Here is a 20,154-nt window from a genome sequence, read left to right as displayed (position 1 = left end):
ATGCACACCCTTTGCATGTATCTCTCTGCTCTAGTGTACCCTTAGGAAGTCCAATAGAAATTTGTTGCGCTATCTTCAAATCTTCGTGGTGCAAGTGGCCCAATATTTTATGCCATAATTCAACAATGTCTCGTCTCTGCACCTTCTCTTCTTTTGTACCCAAAGCAACATAGTCTTCTACATCCAATTTGTAAAGGTTCTTCACCTGAACCCTGATCCACTTCACTTGTCCTAAGGCTATGTGACGAAGGAAATCCTTTCCTTTTCTAAATATCACATCGTATCCACAATCATCCAACATAGCAGCTGAAACCAAATTCTTATTCAAACTTAGAACATACATGACATCTTTTAATGGGAGAGGAGAACTAGAATCCCTCTGAAAAGTAAAAGTATCGATGCTGGTCGCACTATACCTTCCACCATCTCACATTTCAATGTTTATCTGGAGGTCCTTCTCCTCCAAGTCACTGAAGAATTATTTGTTATTGGTCATATGGAATGAGGCTCCACTATCCAGATACAACACACTACCCATCATCGATGTCACAATCTCTTCTTGCACCAAGTCAAACCACAAACTCTCCCACTCTAGTAGATTCTCCCTCCCATTTATCAAATCCTAGTAGTTGTGCCAACTCTTGGGAAGGCGTAGAAGTGTTAGGCTAACTAGATCATCTTCAACAATTATAACACAAACACTTCCAAGCTCATCCCAACATTGGGTGAACTTGGTCAAGTACTTTGGCATTGTGTCACCCTTTTCCAACTTGATTTTCTCGAGCTTGTCCTTCAGTGCCAGCTTCCTATGGTCACTGTTGTTCTCAAACAAGTCTATCAATGCCTTCCACATTGCATGTGAAGTCTCTTCCCATGGAGGTTCGAGATAATATGATCTCGAACTCCTTCTAGTATGATCCTTCTTGCCTTTGCAACAAATTTCTTCCACTCTACCAGATCTTGAGCATCTGTTGTTGGAGGCTTAGGAATATCATTTCTATGAATTCTTTCAGCTTGTTGCCTTCCAACACTGCCTCCATCCTATCCTTTCAAGCAATATAGTTTCGAATTACCCTCAAGAGAATATTCGAGTCTCAATCCGTAGAACGACATCATGTTGGCTCTGAATAATGATATTGCAAATTTGATTTCACCTGCAAAAGAAAAACTCATATTATCCCATTCTAGAGTGATTTCTACTCTGATACCATGTATAAATTCCTTGTAGATCCAAACTACTAATGTAATTTACTAAAACAATAGACTTGAATCTACTCTACTCGTCAGCAGAAACAATTAAATGATTGCGAAATCACGAAGCATACAAGAGAAAGAATTCAATCAACACATTACACAATTGTTTCATGGGGAAAGCCACAACTAAAAACCCCTGCTATCTATATATTGCATTAGTCATAACATATGAGAAGATTAAAATGCTTTGCTCAAGACTGAGCAAACTCTGCACTATCTCTATCTGTCTCACTGCTTCCTAAACGAGCTCAAGCCAATACTTAACCAAATTTATGCTTTCCCAAGTCCCTATTTCCTTGTGATGTTTCCTTGGGAATTAGCACCTATTAATTAGGGAAATTCCTAAATCAGAATTGCACAATCCTCATAGGCCTTCCTCCGACTGCATGCACCACCTATACAATTCGGATGATTATACAAATGATAGTATGTTGTCCCTGAAATCTAATCTCAGCTGGTTAACTCTCAGATCTGACATGCATGAGTTATTTATGAGTGAATCATTATTTAACTGGTTAAGCACATGAAGCAGCACCCCATTGTCTAACCTCCTACTAGTTACTCCATCAGTTGGAACTAGTTTAACTAAGTTAAACTGGATTAATTAACTACAACTCAAAATAAACTCAACTAAGACTCCTATAATGTAGGAGACACTCTACATTATTCAAGTTAGACCTTCAACTGGAATTAACTGAGCTAACTAAGTCAAATTAACTTAGTTAACTAATACAAGTTGTCATGTGATGTGGAATTACAATTTTATTCCTAATTTAATTCAAGGACAAAATCAAATTAGGATTTTCTTGTTGCATTTTCAAATATAAATGGGAAATATATGGTTATGAACATATTTTATGAGTGATAAAAGGATTAAATAAGGTATTGAAAAAGGTGGAAAAATGGGAGCGCAACACGAGGATTTGGCATCTTGTCCTTTCTCCCCTTCACACTAGACCACACCACTAGATGGCCATATTGTTGGATCACTCCTTGTGTGTGGAACCTCGATATTGGACAGAACGTTGACCTAAGACACCTCTTTGCTTGAATCTAGATTTGGGGCTTTTTGTTGGTAGCTAACTTGTAGCACACCTAGAGGCCCAGATACCCAAATACCTTCACTGACTTGTCAGTTTTGGTTGACCCTTTTGAATGCTCCTGAATGTCACTTGCCACATGTCACTTCTTGCCACATGTCCTACCTACTTTCCATGTGTCACATACTAATATTCCACTTGGCCACCAGCCACCAAAAAAATTCAAAAGTGAGTTTTATTTATCCTACAATTCCACCTGGCACCACTTGTGCTGCCATTTATACTACCACGTCATACTGAGGTCCACTTTCTATCTAAAAATAACAAATTTGGATTGTATCTAGCATCTGAAAATTTAGATAAGCACCTATTCTTTGCACCCTCAGATGCTCTCGATGTCAGATGTCATGAAAGCTTGACCAACTTGGAACCATTCCTAAAATAAGTAAACTTAAGACACATTTTTCTCCTTGTTCCTTGGGAGTTATAAAAAGTACCATATACTATTGGAAAGGTCTTAGAAAAATTTATCCAACCATACATATTTCAAACTCATTTGGACTAAGAAACTATAGAGAAAATTCCTACAATCAAACTACAACTCCATTCATGACATCGAGCTAGACAACCTACATTCAACAAAAAAATGACAACATACACTCAGCACTGCAACCGTAACATCAATGACAACATACACACAACAACATACCAACACACTCAACAATGTGGATGGTCTTCTTTCCCACATATTGCTTCAAAAACATATGATCTAATCTAGCACTAGAATTGATAGGGTCTTGGGGAAGGTTCTGAAGCCATTTTCAAGCATCCCCTTCTTGGTTTTGAAAAAATATACATGAATAAATCATCATGCTTTACTCCAAGGTGTACAATGCAATATTGTAAAGCTACTAAGTAATCATTAGTATTTTTATCACCTTCACCATTAAATCTGGGTAAATTCTTATCATATTTATGAGGTAAGTCATGCAGATTAATAGATAAGACCATAGGTTTGTACTTAACATTTACCTAGGCATTCATTTTAGGAGGAGAAACTATTATTTGGGTATGTGTATTTTTATGGGATATAACATTAAATATAGTTGGAGCTTAGCCAACATTTTCCCATGATATGTTGGGTAGAGATAAGTATACCAATGGTATATGATCTCATAAAAGAGGTAAGATCAAACTTCTAAAAGGGGTTGAAGGTTGAAAGTCTACCTAGAATTATGGATATTGATGTTCTTGTATATTTTGTTTTCTTTTTTAATTGTTTCTAAGGATGTTGTACCTACCATTTTTCTCTTGTTTTTGTCAGATACTAGCTTTTTTGGAATAGAGAGTGTAGGGATTTGTTTATCAGGGTTAGATCTAGTATGTTTTTTGTGAAAATCCAATTTAGAGTCACCAAAATGAACAATTAAATATAATATTAACTATTTTATTATCATGCTCATTTGGATAACATTTTATCTAGACTTTGAAAAATATGGAATTTGAAACTTTTGTGTACCTAGGTCTATAAACATATCTTTTTTTTTCATTGTAGAATTTATTATTGGTTCTCTCCTTGATCCACCTGGATATTTGGGTTAGGCTAATTGATCTCATCTTCACAAGCGAGAATTATCCATGATCTTTCCAATTCTTCACAAGTCCAAGTGTAACAACCCTAGTAAAAAATCCATGTAATAAAGTTAGAAAAGGAAAAATAATAACCAATGGCATGGGACACGTATTCCAAGTTGAATGTAGGGAAAAACCATAGTGATGGGGATCATTTGTGATTAATAAATGGCCATGGAAATTGACAAAGGAAATTGAAAAGTCTTTGGAAAGGTATGAGGCATTAATTGGCATTTTATTTATGAAAATAATGGAAAATAGGAGAAAAGGAAAGTGAAAAGTCACAAGTTGCACGTGATGAGGAAATTCAAGGAAAATGAAGAAAATAGAGGCATCATTAATAAAAAGTGTTATGAGGATCAATACACAACTTTTATCAGTTTTAGCTTGGAGCTCTCTCTTCTATTATCTCTCTCTCATACTCTTGGACACTTAGGGTTTTCTTATAGCACTCTTGGAGGAGTGTGGCATACTTTGGATTTGGAACAAGAAGGCAAAGGAAAAGGAGGAACGCGCAAAGGGGATGGCAGGATCAACAGCTACATCTAGATTGCTTTGAAGGTACCAAATTGCACGTATGATTTCCTCACTAGTTTTGGCATGCATGGCACATGCATTCAGTTTCTTGGTTATGATCTACCATTGGCATGGAGGATTGCCTGGGTTGACAGTGGTTTTGCATAGCCTTTCCATTTCCCAGACAGCCATGGTGTTTTGGGTTTTTCCTTTTTTTTTCTGGTTCGTGGCAATGTTCCTTATGGTTGTGGGTTGAGTTATTAGTTCCTAGAGCCTTGGTTGGACAAATACTGTGGAAGCCCTGTAACAACTTGGGTTGAGTTACTAGTCCTGGAATCCTTGGTTGCACAAATTATATGGAGCCCTTGGTGGGTTGATTTACTAGTCCTGGAACCCCTGGTTGGAAAAATACGCTGGAGCCCGGCAGTAGCTATGGGTTGAGTTACTAGTCCTGGAAGCCTTGGTTGGAACAAACGCTTTTGAGCCCTACACAACTTGGGAAGAGACCAATATGGTGATGGTTAGTAATTTTTGATCGTGAGGTGGAATCACTGGTTGAGGGTTGAGGTGGTTTGGCCTCTGGAATCGCTGATTTGGTTTTATTTTGGTTATTCCATGGGATCTCACATTCATGTTTGGAATATGGCATGGGGTTGATTGGTTGAAAGAGAAATTTGGTTCAGCCTAATCTATGGTTGGGTGGTACGTGGAAGTCCCTAACTTGGTTGGATTTTCATATGTAAATATAAGTTTTTTTCCTTTGGTATCTCACGAGTAAATTTGCTTGCCATTATGTCGCCTTAGTGGTTGTTTCATAATTGATATATCTCTAGTTATTTGCTGGTTATAAGCATGTTTTATGATAAGTTTGATGTATGGCTCTCACCATGTTTTTGTTAGTAATTGAAATATTAATGAATTAATGACCTAATAGATAACAATGCAACTATTGGGAGAGACATCAGTCCTCCTTGACAATTCTCAAATAAGTATGAGACCCCTATGTTCAGATTCGTTGTTATGACCTGTAGATTTCATGCTTATGATATGTTGGACAAAATGCCTGTCATGGCTGGTAGGGGTCAGGTCAAGTTCTTGTTCAATTTTTTGCATTAGTAGCCTTGTTTCAATGTTATTTATCAGTTCTAGAAGTTTCATGAAGTTATGGGTAGAGGCCTAAGTCTTAGCCCTGAAAAAGTGGCTCAAAATTCAAGGTCGTTGGCATAGATTTTCCTGGAAAAGGCCATAGTTACATGGATGCCTTGTTGTGGGAGCGACTGGAGGATCTCAGTCGCATAGAAACCTTGTCATGGGAGCGACTAGGGGTTTAGTTAAGCAAAACATCAAGTTGTCTCAGGGGTTGGGCACCTGGAAGGGTTGGTTATCTCCTGAAGGTTCTGTAGCTCCAGAGGAAGGTCAGATTAGTCTTGTCTTGTTGGTTCCACTTCCTTATCTATACATGGGGAGTTAAATCATATCATAGTAACTCTTCACCACATGTTTACCCCAGTTGGTCGGTTAGCTTAGGTAAATGTGGGAGGAGGGTGTTACAGAGTGGTATCAAAACATGGTTTCGTTCTCCTTGGCTGATGTCTAGTTTCCCTTTCTCTTTGGATGAATGTGGTTATATGCATACATGTCAGTTGCATATATATTTATTATGGTTTTTCTCTATGTGATTGTTATGTATGCATGGTGGTGGCATTATGCATGGTAACTAGGATAATGGTTGAGATGATGTCTATATAATGTGATGATTATGATTATACATGTATTGTGCTAATATGGTTGGTCTTGCAGACGAGACATCCTCCCATAAACTATACTGAGGTATGTTGGTTATGTTTATGTTTTGGTTTAGATGACATGATATATTTTCAGGAAGAGAACATCAAATATGACTAGCAAGATGGTAGACTATAGTTCACGAGACTCTCCCTACCAATCAGATGAGCAACATGGTGATGGGAATTCTCCTGACATAGTATACACATTGAGAAGTTTCAAGGAAGAAATAAGGATTTAAAGAAGATAATGATCAAATAATTCAATCACAAGAGATACTTTCTAGGGCATAGGAGAAACAAGTAGAAGTTAATGCAGTTATCCTTCAAAGTTTGTTAGACTTGCAGAGACAAGGACCTCTTAGAATCAGTCATGGACAGGAGGATAGGACTAATGGAGCATATGGTATCAGGTCACATGGTGGGTATAGGTCATATAGAGATGACACGGTGAGAGATGGTAGGTTCCTAGATACACCTGATAGACAAGGCAGTGGACATGGGCTTTACTCTAGTTCTAGTTCAAAAAGGTATCATGGTCATCATCATTATCATCCTTATAGGAGGAGTGATAGGGGATATTTTCTGGATGAGTTCAAGAAATCCAAGCCACATGCATTTGATGGAGAAATGAAGAAGTCACAAGATGTAGAAGTGTGGTTGCTTGTGATGAATAAGTTCTTCATATTACATGATTACTCAAAGAACATGAAGGCCAGGATAACGACTTTCAGTCTTAAAGGTAAATCAAACATTTGGTGGGAAGATGTAAAGAATGTCAAGGGAATTCAGGAAGAGGAGTTGACTTGGAGTGAGTTCGAGATACTTTTCAGGAAGAAGTATCTATCGGAGAGATACTGTGATGATAGGTTAAAATAATTCTATGATGGAGATGGGATCCATGACCGATGAGGAGAACTCTAGCAAATTCTTGGAGTTATTGAGGTATGTGCCTTATCTTAAGGAGGAGCAAGTGAAGATTCAAAGATTCATTCAGGGGATGTCGGTGGCATTCAAGGACATGATTGAGTTTGATGAGCCTATATCATTAGAAGAAGCCATCAGGAAGCTAAATCATTGTTATGAACAATCAAAGCGCATATATGAGACTAAACAATGTTGAAGAATGTAACTAATGTCGGTATTCATAATTGTATTTGATTCATGATGTATTATATTTATCAAAATATATGTGTGTGTGTGTGTTGTAAGCTTGGGAGGACTACATATTCATCATGTCCAATATATCACCCCGATCGGGGCGAGGAATTGAATCGGTGACTTTAAATCAAGGAATGTCGTAATAGAGCACCCGATCACAGTTTATCCAAGACCTCATGGACAAGGAAAAAGAAAAAATATTATTAAATAAGTTGACTTATTAAAGCATGGGTTTCATGCTTGGGTCAATTGATTTTAGGTCATAGCCTCCATTGCAGGCTTCTAGGGTTTATGTCAAGTGCCCTTGTCAATGTCATATTGTAAGTAACCCTTCTTGGGGTTTATTTGTCAAAGAAGAAATTTATTTTATTGTATTTTAGGTCTTCTATTCCTCCTCCACCAAGTCAGCCTCAAGGAAGGACAAGTCAACCTCAACAGGGGAATTCAACCTCAAAAGAAGCTTATATATTGGAGCATCTCCACCTCTTTTGTCACTCATCTCACACAAGTTCGAATTGCAATAGCTAGGAGCATAAAAAGTGAAAATTTCAAGAAGGAACTTGGAATCAAAGTTTTTGGCTCTCTCTATCTCTCTCATGTGCAATGAAATTCTGAAGGTGCATTGAAGCTGGGAAACTACATCAGAGATGTGAAATTACATCTAAGCTAGGAAACTACATCAAAGCTGTGAAGTTGCATCGAAGTTGTGAAGTTGCATCGAAGATGTGAAGCTGCATCAAGATTGAAGTTGTGAAGTTGCATCTAAGTTGTGAAGATGCATCAAGGTCGAAGGTGTGAAGCTGCTAGGCTGGAGCTACTAAATTTTCTAGATTGAAACTGCAGTCCTAAAGCTGTGTCAAATTTCTGAAGCCGAGGGTTGAAATTTTGGGTTGAAGCTGCATTTGAGAAGTTAGCACTTGGTAACCTTGAATAAATCATCTATCAGAATGGAGAGCTGACATGGTGGAGGAGGAAGGTCTTTTGTTCTAGGGTCTTTGTCTATCTCAATTTGAATTACTGAAGGGAGAGTTCTTGACTAGTTTTACCCTATATAGGGGTTATGCCCTAGTTATGTTCCTACATATGGTGTCCTTGATCTTCATGTTTTGGTTTTGGTACTTTCTTGATGAAATCAGATAAAATAAGAACATAAGAAATATTATAATAATAATTATAAGTAATTATCAACAAGAGAATATTTATGCCTTTCTGATTTTCTAACATGGTATCAGAGCTAAGGTAAAGAAGAAGGAAAAAGGCAGGTCAAAGATCTATTAAGGAAAAGGAGATCAAAGAAAGGTTATCAAGGAAAAGGATCATATAAAGAGACAAGCCTACTATCTACAGGAACCATGACAAACTCAATGAAGGGAGAAAAAAAACTAGAAGGAGCCTCCAACTATAGGGCCTGGAAAAAGAGGATAGACCTCATTCTTGAAAAGAACAAAGTTTTGGATCTCGTTAAAGGAAAAGTCAAGAATCCTACTGATGAATCAAGTGATGCAGAGAAAGAAAAGTTTAGAGAAATCAAAATTGTGGCTATGAACCTAATAGTGGATGGAGTTAAGGATTACCTAATTCCATACATATCCAACATAAATTCCGCTCATGAAATGTATGAGGCTCTCTCCAAGTTATTCACAATCAAGAACATTGGTAAAATATCAAGCCTCAATAATAAACTAAGAATTGTTAAGATGACAAATGATGATAACATTTCATCATATTTTATAATGATATCCAAAATCAAAGATGAACTCCAAGCAATAGATGAAGTTATCCTAGAAAAGGAGCTAGTAATTATTACCCTTCTAAGACTGCCAAAATCTTGGAGTTCCTTTGCATCGAGACTTAATAGTTGGAAGGATAAACCAACATTTGAACAAATGTGAAATGCATATAGTCAAGAAGAAGCTAGAATAACGTTAGTAAATAACAAGTAGGGGGAAGAAGAAAACACTTGGAATTCCTATTCTACTCATCACAAGAAGAAGGGAACCTTCAAGAAGTTCAAAGGACCAAAGAAGAAAGTGGACCTATCCAAGATTGAATGTTAAAATTGTCACAATATGGGTCACTAAAAAATCCATTTTCCAGATAATCGAAGAAATAAGAAGAGAGAGAGGGAATATGAAAATTTTGTTGATGAAGGTCCACCTAAGAAGCACAAGACCAAATAATAAGAAGTCAAGGACTCATACTACTAAGTCCTCTGTCTCACACATATCCCTCTCAGTATTTTGTTTTTGTTTTGAATTGTTTTCCTTTATGTTTTGATTTCTAAAGTTTATGGGTCAAACATGTCTTGTTAGAACATTTTCATTTTTATAAGGTTGTAGGTATCCATCAAAAGGATTTAATTAAGAGGGATCCTCCACCATTTTAACAAAAGATAAGTATTCTATTCTTGGTTTCATATTTTTATGTTTGGTTTCCTCCTTACATCAAGATTTGTTTGTATTGTATGCAAATAACCTTTCTCTTTATATTTTCCTTAGATAGGAAAGGTTGTTGATTTCTCAAGGGTTATGGAGGAGACTTCAAAGGATAGACTTGAAGCATGAAAGAAGTTCTATTGAATTCTGTCAAGATTTGATGTTCTACAAGGTTTGTTAAGGAACAACTCAAAGGTATGCCTTAGACTATAAACTTTGTTATAAAGTTCTCTTCATAAAAGGTATGTTCATTCTATTTTACATTTGCTTTACATTACTGACATCGTTATGTCTAGGTGTTTGAATCAAAAATATTCTTGTCAGGGTGATTAATCATAAGATCAAACCTACCCTCATCATATTATCATTCTTGTGGAACCCTAAAAAGGTTCACTGTAAAACCCTAACCTAAGGGTATGTCGATGCTAATATTGAAACCCTAGTCTACTTAGGGTTGTTGATGAAATCTAGAATTCTTATTCTTTTGATGTTTTGGAACTGTTATAGAAACCCTAGTCCTTTAGGGTTTGTTGTTAATATCTAAGTCATGTATTGAAACTCTAGATCTTTAGGGTTTGGTAATTTAGGTTTTATGAACTAAACACGTATAATATCTATAGCAAGGTCCTATGAATGAATCCCTAGGTATTTGTTCGTTTGTCTGATCGAAACCCTAGCCTGATCAAAATTGTTATATGTCTAACTCTGATGTATTGATATTGGTGTGTATTGTTAGTGCATGAAATCCTAGATATGTATTTGCAAGTATGATGACCTAATTATTGATGCTCATAGATTGTGAATTCTAGGTTTTGTAACAAATCCCTAGTAACTGATATTATAGGATATGATAATATTGTTTTCTGATATGATTTAGCTTTGATGATAAACTATAGGGTTTTCAAACAAACCCTATTAGTGTCTAACATTGTTGAAACCTTAGATGCATGATAGGATTGTTATTAATTGCTAATATCTAAAGGCTTTGTGTCACAAAGGTGGAATCTAGGGTTTGCAAGAGTAAAAGTTTGTTATCTTGATTAAGTTGCTTTAAGTCTTAATAATATGATCTAGGGTTTATGACAATAATCCTAGCAGAAGATTGAAGTATGTTTCTCTTGCTAATTATGAACCTAACTAGGTTTAGGTATCAGATGTCTAAAGTTTGAATGTTTTAATGCTTCCATTATAATGACTTGATTTTTGGTTAACTTCATGCTTTTGTATATTTGTATTTGATTGTACTTGTTATTGAAGGATTTGTAGGTAAACAATATTCAAGATGATAAAGATGTTCATATAATCATGATGAAGGAAGATGACCTTGATACCGTAAGAAAGAATGAAAGCCATAGAAGGTTCTCTGATGTTATAGAAGAAGAAAGTAGTTAATCTCCCTAAGTTAAGAGGGAGCATGGTTCAAAGAAAAGAGTACATCTCCCCAATTGAGAGGGAGGGCATATTATGATGGATACCTTGTAAAAGGAATCAGAGAATAAATATATCTACAATATAATTGAAAGTAGAAGAAATTTTCCGACAATTTTCATATGGTTAACTTGATGATAATATAAGAAATATTTGAATGAATGAGGACCCTGAAGGTTTCTGTTTACTTGTTTTTATATTTGAAAGTTTATTGTTGATATGGGTTTTCATTTGTACAGGTAAATATTTCCATGAAGAAGGATGAACACTTGGGAAGCATGCTTGGACAAATGGATATATCTATTTTATTAGGGAGAGATGAAGCATCTAATGGCGGATTCTTGGGAGGACTTCTCACCATCTTGTGTGCGTTTGATGTCTAGATCTTGAAGAGGACGGTGGCATTGGTCTTGGAGCTCTAACCTTGGATACGCACCTAGATCCCTGGATTGATCGTTAGTTAGTAAGCTTGATGGTACCTAGACTAGCTGAAAGCTTTAGTCCATCTTAGTCCCACCCAGATAGATTAAGGTTAGGAATCTAGTTCGCAACACCGAATGTGCCAGAACTCTCTGTAGTTCATTTTAGATATTTTCCATGTACCTCTATAAATAGAGGTGATTATGAATACCTCCCTTTTTAAGAGGGAGTGTTGAAGAATGTAATTAGTGTCGGTCTTCATAATTTTATTTGAGTCATGATGTATTATATTTATCAAAAGAAAGAAAAATAAAATGTATTATTAAATAATTTGACCTAATAAAGCATGGGTTTCATGCTTTGGTCAACTGTTTTTAGGTCATAACCTCCATTGTAGGCTTCTAGAGTTTATATCAGGTGTCCTTGTCCATGTCATATTGTAAAGAAACCTTCTTGGGATTTTTTCGTCAAAGAAGAAATTTATTTTCTTGTATTTTAGGTCTTTTAGGCCTCCTCCACCAATTTGGCCTCAAGGAAGGACAAGTCAACCTCAACAAGGGAATTCGACCTCACAAGAAGCCTATATATTGGAGAAACTAGACCTCATTTGTCACTCATATCATACAAGTTTTAATTGCAATAGCTAGGATCAGAAAAAGTGTGAAGTTCAAGAAGGAAGCTGGAATCGAATTTTTTAGGTCTCTCTCTATCTCTCTCATGTGCAATGAATTTCTGAAGCTACATTGAAGCTACGAAACTACATCAAAGTTGTGAAGTTGCATCGAAGCTAGGAAACTCCATAAAATTTGTAAAGTTGCATCGAAGTTGTGAAGCTGCATCAAGATCGAAGTTGTGAAGTTGCATCAAGGTCAAAGGTATGAAACTGCTAGGCTGGAGCTACTGAAGTCTCTAGTTCGAAACTGCTAGGCTAGAGCTACTGAAGTCTCTAGTTCAAAACTGCAATCCTAAAGTTGGGTCAAAGTTTTGAATTTGGGGGTTGAAATTCTTGATTGAAGCTACATTTGAGAAGCTAGCACTTGGTAACCTTCAAGAAATCATCTATCAGAAGGAAGAGTTGACTTGGTGGAGGAGGAAGGTATTTTGGTCTAATGGTCTTGGTCTATCTCATTTTGAATTACTGAAGGATAGTTCTTGACTAGGTTTTTCCTTAGTTGTGTGCCTACATATGGTGTCCTTGATATTCGTGTTTTGGTTTTGCTAATTTCTTTATGTACTAAGATAAAAGAAGAACATAAGAAATATTATAATAACAATCACAAGTAATTATCAACAAGAGAAAATCTTTTTGCCTTTATTATTTTCTAGCAAATAGGATTGGAAAGGTAATGATAAGAATGAAGGGAAATAGGATAAGAAGTGAACAAGACCTAGGGACATAGGTAACAAAGTGAATGCAACACCACCTAAGAAGTTCAACACACCTAATAGAGGACAAGGATTTTAGTTTGAGGAGCAGAACAAGGGTGATGGTAGGTAACCTTTATAGTGTTGGACTTGTGGTGGAGAGCATCGTAGGAGATATTGTCCACAGCATCAGGGTGGTAGGCCTCATATCTACAATGCACAGGAAGTGCAGATATTGGGGAATGTTGGAGAGATTATTCCATAGATCTATGCAACATTGGATAACAGGCAGTAAAATCACCAAGCATCTATTATCGAGATGGATGGTAAGCTTTGCGGTCAAGTTTGTTTCTATTTTGATTGACCCTAGATCTAATTATAGTTATGTTAATCTTAACTAGGTGGATAAGTGTGGTTTGAATAAATAAGTGCATGCAAATTCTTGGTTAGTGCAGTTGGCCACAAATACTAAGAAAAGAGTTCATCATTGCACTGGGTAAGAGCTTCTGCATTTTTGTTGAATGGTATGCCTACGTCAGCGCATTTGAATGTGCTTCCATTGGGATCATATAATATGCTTTTGGGTATGGATTAGCTATATCTTCATAGGGACAAAGTGGATTGTTATGACAATTACATTGAGTGATTGGATGACAATGGGTAATAAAGAATCTTGCAGGGTAAGAAGAAGGAAATGTTAATCAGAATGGTTAAAGCTATGCAGTCAAAGTGCAGTCACATGAAAGGGTGTTTTTTATTTGTATTACATATTTCTAATGATAAAGGTAAGGATGCAGAATTTTTTAGCAGGTACCTAGTTCTATAGTAGTTTCTGGATGTATTTCCCGCAAAGATTCCAGAATTTTTGCCTCATAGAGAAGTGGACTTTTCTATTAAGTTGGTACCAGGTATAGCACCAGCATCAAAGGCACCATACAGGATGAGCACACCAGAGTTAATGGAATTGAAGTTGCAATTGAAGGAAATGCTTGAAAAAGATACATCAGGCCAAGTGTGTCACCTTGGGGTGCACCCATGTTGTTTGTGAAGAATAAGGATGGTACTCTCAGATTGTGCATTGATTACAAGAAGTTGAACAAGGTGACCATCAAGAATAGGTATCTGTTGCTGAGGATTGATGACTTATTTGACCAGTTAAAGGGAGAAGCAGTGTTCTCGAAGATTGACTTGAGATCTGGATATATGCATTAAAGAAGAGGACATCTACAAGACTGCTTTCCAGACCAGGTATGGGCATTATGAGTTTGTTGTAGCCCCATTTGGTTTGACTAATGCTCCAACTACTTTTATGTGCTTGATGAATACTGTGTTACGTCCTTATCTAGACAAGTTTGTTATTGTATTCATTGATGATACATTGATATATTCCAAGAATGAGGAAGAGCATGTCGAACACTTAGCAGGAGTGTTGAGATTGCTAAGAGAGCATCAATTGTATTCCAAGCTTAACAAATGCAGTTTTTTTTAGATAGAGGTACATTACTTGGGACATGTGGTTTCCAAGGAAGGTGTAGCAATGGATATGGAAAAGATAAAAGATATCATGGAACGGGAAACTCCTAGAAATGTGTATGAGGTAAGATCATTCACAGGGTTAGCAGGTTATTATAGGGGGTTCATCAGGAATTTCTCCCAGATTTCCTATCCCATTACATAATTGCAGAGGAAAGGTAAGAAATTTGAATGGACAAAGGAATGTGTAGCCAGCTTTGAGCAGTTGAAGCAGTTGTTGATCAATGCTCCAGTTTTAAAGATTTCATATCCAGATAAAGAGTTTGTGGTGTGTACAGATGCTTGTAAGAAAGGACTTCGTGGGATCTTGATGCAAGAGGGATAGATGGTATGTTATGAATCAAGGAAACTAAATTATCATGAGTAGAATTATGTTACACATGATCTTAAGTTGGTAGCGATCATCCATTCTTTGAAGATGTGGAGGCGCTACCTTCTTAGTAGGAGGTCTCTATTGATGAGCAACCACAATAGATTGATATACTTGCTTGACCAACTGAATCTAAATGCTAGGAAAGCTAGATGGTTGGCCACAATCAGTGAGTTTGACTTTAAGATCAGGTACATTAAAGGGAAAGAGAAAAAGGTGGCATATTCTCTTAGCGGGAGAGTATAGGTAAATCACATAGAAGCTATGAGATTCTATGGGACAGATTTACAGCATCAGATATTGGAGTTAGGACAACAATATGATGGGTATAGGGATCTTATGCACATGTTACAACAGGGTACAGGTGATCAAGATGTGGACTATCATCTTACAACAAATGGTTTTTTCAAATTTAGGGACAAGATCTATGTGTTGGACAACAATGAGCTCAAGAAGCTTATCTTGGGGGAATTTCATGTTAAATCTTATTCATGTCACCCAGGATATCAAAAGACATTGACAGTGGTGAAGAAGTTTTATTATTAGCCAAATTTGAGGAAGGAAGTGGCAGATTTTGTGGCTAGGTGCGTGGATTTTCAACAGGTAAAAGTAGACTATAAGCATCCAAGTGGATTACTACAATCGATTCCAATTCCAGAGTGGAAATGGGAGGTCATTTCCATGGATTTCATTATAGGTTTGTCGAGAACATCTTGACAAAGGTAGCACACTTCATTCCATGGAAGTCTACTTATTAAGCTAATAATGTAACACAAGTCTTCATCAGACATATAGTGAGGTTGCATGGTGTACCAAAGAAGATTGTATCAGACAAAGATGCAAAGTTCACTTCTAGGTAATAGAAAGAGTTGTTTGCATGTTTGGGTATAGAGTTGGCCTTCAATACAGCTTCTCATCCATAGACAAATGGACAAACAGAGAGGGTAAATAGCATTTTGGAGGTCATGTTGAGAATGTACGTCATGCATCAGCAATGAAAGTGGGAAGAGTATCTTCCACTAGTTGAGTTCGCTTATAAAAATGTGTTTCGAGAGTCTCTGAGGATGAGTTTGTTTGAGGCACTCTATGGGAGGATGATCTGTATATGAAACTGCTTGAGGATTATGTAGAATTGCAAGTGATTAAATTTGAGTTTTTAAGGCTCTTATGTTAAATTCATAAACACATAAAACATGAATTTAAGGCTCATAATTTGCATAATATTGCAGACATTATCACCATAATAGTAAACACAAAACAACAAGTGATGAAGGAATCCACCCCTCCTAGACTACATCTCCTTGTCCAGCTTCTAATGCTTGGGCCTATATCATTATGCTAAAAAAATAGTGATTACGACATGTTACAGTGCTCAAATGTCTTCAAAAACAGCTCCAATGGCTTCAGAGCTATCAAAAAACCCTATCTAGTCTCTTTCTGCTCCCAAAAATACCAAAAACTGAGAATATTATGCCTCTTTCCTACTTTCCCAAGCTCTGCAACTAACCATCCTACAATTCGGCAAAAACCTGGCTTGTACGCCCCAAAAGAGAAAACAGCACGCTAAACCTGGCACAATTCATGCTCGGTGGGCAAATTTGTATGACAAATAAGGGTGCCATTAAGCCCCCAGTTCCAAAAATTTAGGTCACGTGGCTCCATAGGACCTGGTTAGGGGTCGATTTTTTGGGGCTCTGTTGGCTGGTGTGCGCCCTCCGTCATGTGGGTCCCTATGGGACTTGGGGCTACCCCCCCTCCAACTGGCCCTGTTCTCCATGCATGTGGTCTTGTGGGTCACCATGGGACCTGGGGTGGCCCCCGTGGTTGGCCTCTAACCCTCCTACGCCTGTGATTTCGGTTAATGTCCTTGGGTTAGTACATAGCGGTGGTGTTTTGCAGTTAGGGTCGCGGTTAGAGTGTTGTGGCTTATGTTGCGTGGGTTGGGTTTGTTGGAGGTTGAAGCCATGGTTTGGGTGCGTACATGGAGCTGGGCTAGGGCCTAGCCCTTGGCCCTCCACCCACGATCCCGTGGCGTTGGGGTGGCCAAGGGCTAGTCCTTAGCCTGACCCCCCATGCCAATGCGCAATACCATTAACTTTAAGTATATGCAGCCCACCAAACTTAATAAGAAACATATTTGGTTTATTGATGAGGCTCGCAATTAGCTCGAATGAGGTCATGGTTTCGAACACCTAGGGCTATCACTCTATCCTTAACCAAATTTTGGTGACCACTGAGGTGCCACGTGGTAGCCTCTAGTTGGGCCACGTGGCAACCTATGGTTGGTCCACCTCATACAAGTCATCCTCCAATAAAAATCCACCAACGCATTGCCAATAAGAACTTACCAAGTGTCACGCTATCATTGACCCGTGGAAACCAGTCAGCAAGCCTAGTCAGATGTACAGACTGCTGACTATGCAGCTTGCACACTACCTTTTTAAAATTTAGTTGTTTCCAAAATCGATCAGAACTCATTTATGGGAGAATATGTCATCTATTTTCCGCGAAACGAGTTGCGCCAGATTCAGAATGATGATATCTATCCAGTCATTCCATTTTTGAGCCATTTTGACAAATTTCATTTTTGAGCATATTTTTTATCCAACGGATCAACAGAGTTGTAATACTCCCATCAGTTGGAGTGATCCAGTAAACAGGGTGTTCATAGGACCATACATGTTGACATAGATGGAAAAGGAAATGCACGTAATCAAGAATAATCTAAAGGAAGCACAAGATAGACAGAAGAGTTATGCAAATCATAACAGGATGTTTAAGGAATTTCAGGTTGGGGAATAGGTGTACTTGCGCATCAATCCCATGAAGAGTTCCTTGAGGATTAGATCATGTGCCAATATGGCACCTCAGTATTATGGACCTTTCAAGAATCTTGAGAGGATTGGACCAGTATTCTATCGACTTGCACTGCCTCCAACAGTGAAAGTCCATGATGTATTCCATGTGTCATTGCTTAGGAAGTATGTTCGAGATGTTGATAACGTGATTGATTGATCTATATTGCAGGTGGAGCTAAAAGGAGAATTCCAGTCAAAACCTCAGTGCATTTTGCAAAGAAAGATTCTCATGCTCCGGAACCAAGCAATCGAGTAAGTTAAAGTGCAGTGGAAGCAATTTGGGCCCGATGAAGCTACATGGGAGATGGTTGATCATATGTGGGCTATGTTTCCTTCTTTATTCGTTGCTTGAGCGGATGTTTTTTGATATATGATTTGGTGTGGTGTTTTGGTATGTGTATATATGGATATGGATGTAAATACAACCATGAGTTGTGTTATAAAGATCCAATAAGTGGTATGGTTGTCATGTTGTTATGTTATTATGTTTGTCATGTTGGTTTGCTTTCCAACAGGTTGTTCATTGTAAATACTGCAATGAGCTAAGTTATAAAGCTCCATGGGCAGTATGTTTTTCTTTTCAGCAGTCTTGTTGGCTATAGGTGTCATTGAACATCAAGGACGGTGTTCCCCCAAGGGGGAGGGTTCTGTAACAACCCTGGTCAAAAATCTATGTAATAAAGTTAGTAAAGGAAAAATAATAACCAAGGGCATGGGACACATATTCCAAGCTAAATGTTGGGAAAAAACATAGTGATGGGGATCACTTGTGATTAATAAATGGTTATGGAAATTGGCAAAGGCAATTGCAAAGGCTTTGGAAAGGCATGAGGCATTAATTGTCATTTTATTTATGAAAATAGTGGAAAATAAGAGAAAAGGAAGGTGGAAGGTCATAGGTTGCATGTGAGGAGGAAATTGAACGAAAATAATAGAAAATGAAGAAAATAGAGGCCTCATTAATAAAAAGGATTTTGAGGGTCAGTACACAACTTTTGTCAGTTTTATCTTGGAGCTCTCTCTTCTATTCTCTCTCTCATATTCTTGGACACTTAAGTTTTTCTTGGAGCACTCTTAGAGGAGTGTGGCATACTTGGTATTGGAACAAGAAGGAAAAGGAAAAGCGAGAAATTGCAAGGGGACAATGGGATCAACAACTACAACTGGATTTCTTTACAGGTACTGAATTGCATGTATGATTTCCTTGCTAGTTTTAGCATGCATGTGGTTTATTTGTTATGATATGTCATTAGCATGGAGGATTTCCTAGATTGACAGTGGTTTTGCCTAGCCTTGCCATTTCCCGAATAGCCATGGTGTTGTGGGTTTTTCCTTTTGTTTTATAATTGGTGCTCATGTTCCTTATGGTTGTGGGTTGAGTTACTAGTTCCTCGAGCCTTGGTTGGAAAAATGCTCTGGAAGCTCTGTAAAAACTTGGGTTGAGCTACTAGTCCTATAAGCCTTGGTTGGACAAATCCTCTAGAGCCCTTAGTGGGTGATGTTACTAGTCTTGGAAGCCCTAGTTGGAAAAATGCTCTGGAGCCCAGCAAAAGTTGTGGGTTGAGTTACTAGCCCTGGAAGTCTTGGTTGGAATAAATGCTCTAGAGCCCTAGAAAACTTGGGTAGAGACCGATTTGGTGATGGTTAGTGATGTTCGACCATGAGGTGGAATCACAGTTGGAATCACTAGTTGAGGGTTAAGGTGGTTTGGCCTCTGGAAGCCCTGGTTTGGTTTTGTTTTGGTTATTCCATGAGATCCAATATTCATGCTTGGAATATGGCACGAGGGCGATTGCTTGAAAGAGAGATTTGGTTTAGCCCAATCTATGGTCAGGTGGTATGTGGAAGCCCCTTACTTGGTTGGATTTTCATATGTTAATATAATCTCCTTTTCCTTTGGTATCTCATAAGTAAATGTGCATGTCATTATGTGGCCTCAGTGGTTGTTTCATCATTGATATATCTCTGGTTATTTGTTGGTTATAAACATGTTTTATGATAAGATTAATGTATGGCTCTCATCATGTTTTGGTTATTAGATGAAATATTAATGAATGAATGACCGACCTAATATATAAAAATGCATCTATTGGGAGAAGACACCAGTAATCCTTGACGATTCTCAGATAAGTATGAGACCCCTATGTTCAGATCTATTACTATGTCAACCTATAGATTTCATGCTTATGATATGTTTGACGAAATTGTTGTCATGGATGGTAGGGGCCGGGTCAATTACTTGTTCAATTTTTTGCATCAGTAGCCTTGTTTCAATGCTATTTATCAATTCTGGAAGTTTCATGAAGTTTTGGGCAGAGGCCTGAGTCCTAGCCCTTAAAAAGTGGCTCAAAATATGTG

This window comes from Pinus tabuliformis, chromosome Q, assembly GCF_031772625.1.
Source record: "Pinus tabuliformis cultivar Carrire ecotype Pingquan chromosome Q, CPIR1, whole genome shotgun sequence".
Taxonomy (NCBI): Eukaryota; Viridiplantae; Streptophyta; class Pinopsida; order Pinales; family Pinaceae; genus Pinus; species Pinus tabuliformis.
The sequence above is the reverse complement of the archived record's forward strand: the minus strand, read 5'-3'. Positions refer to the sequence as shown.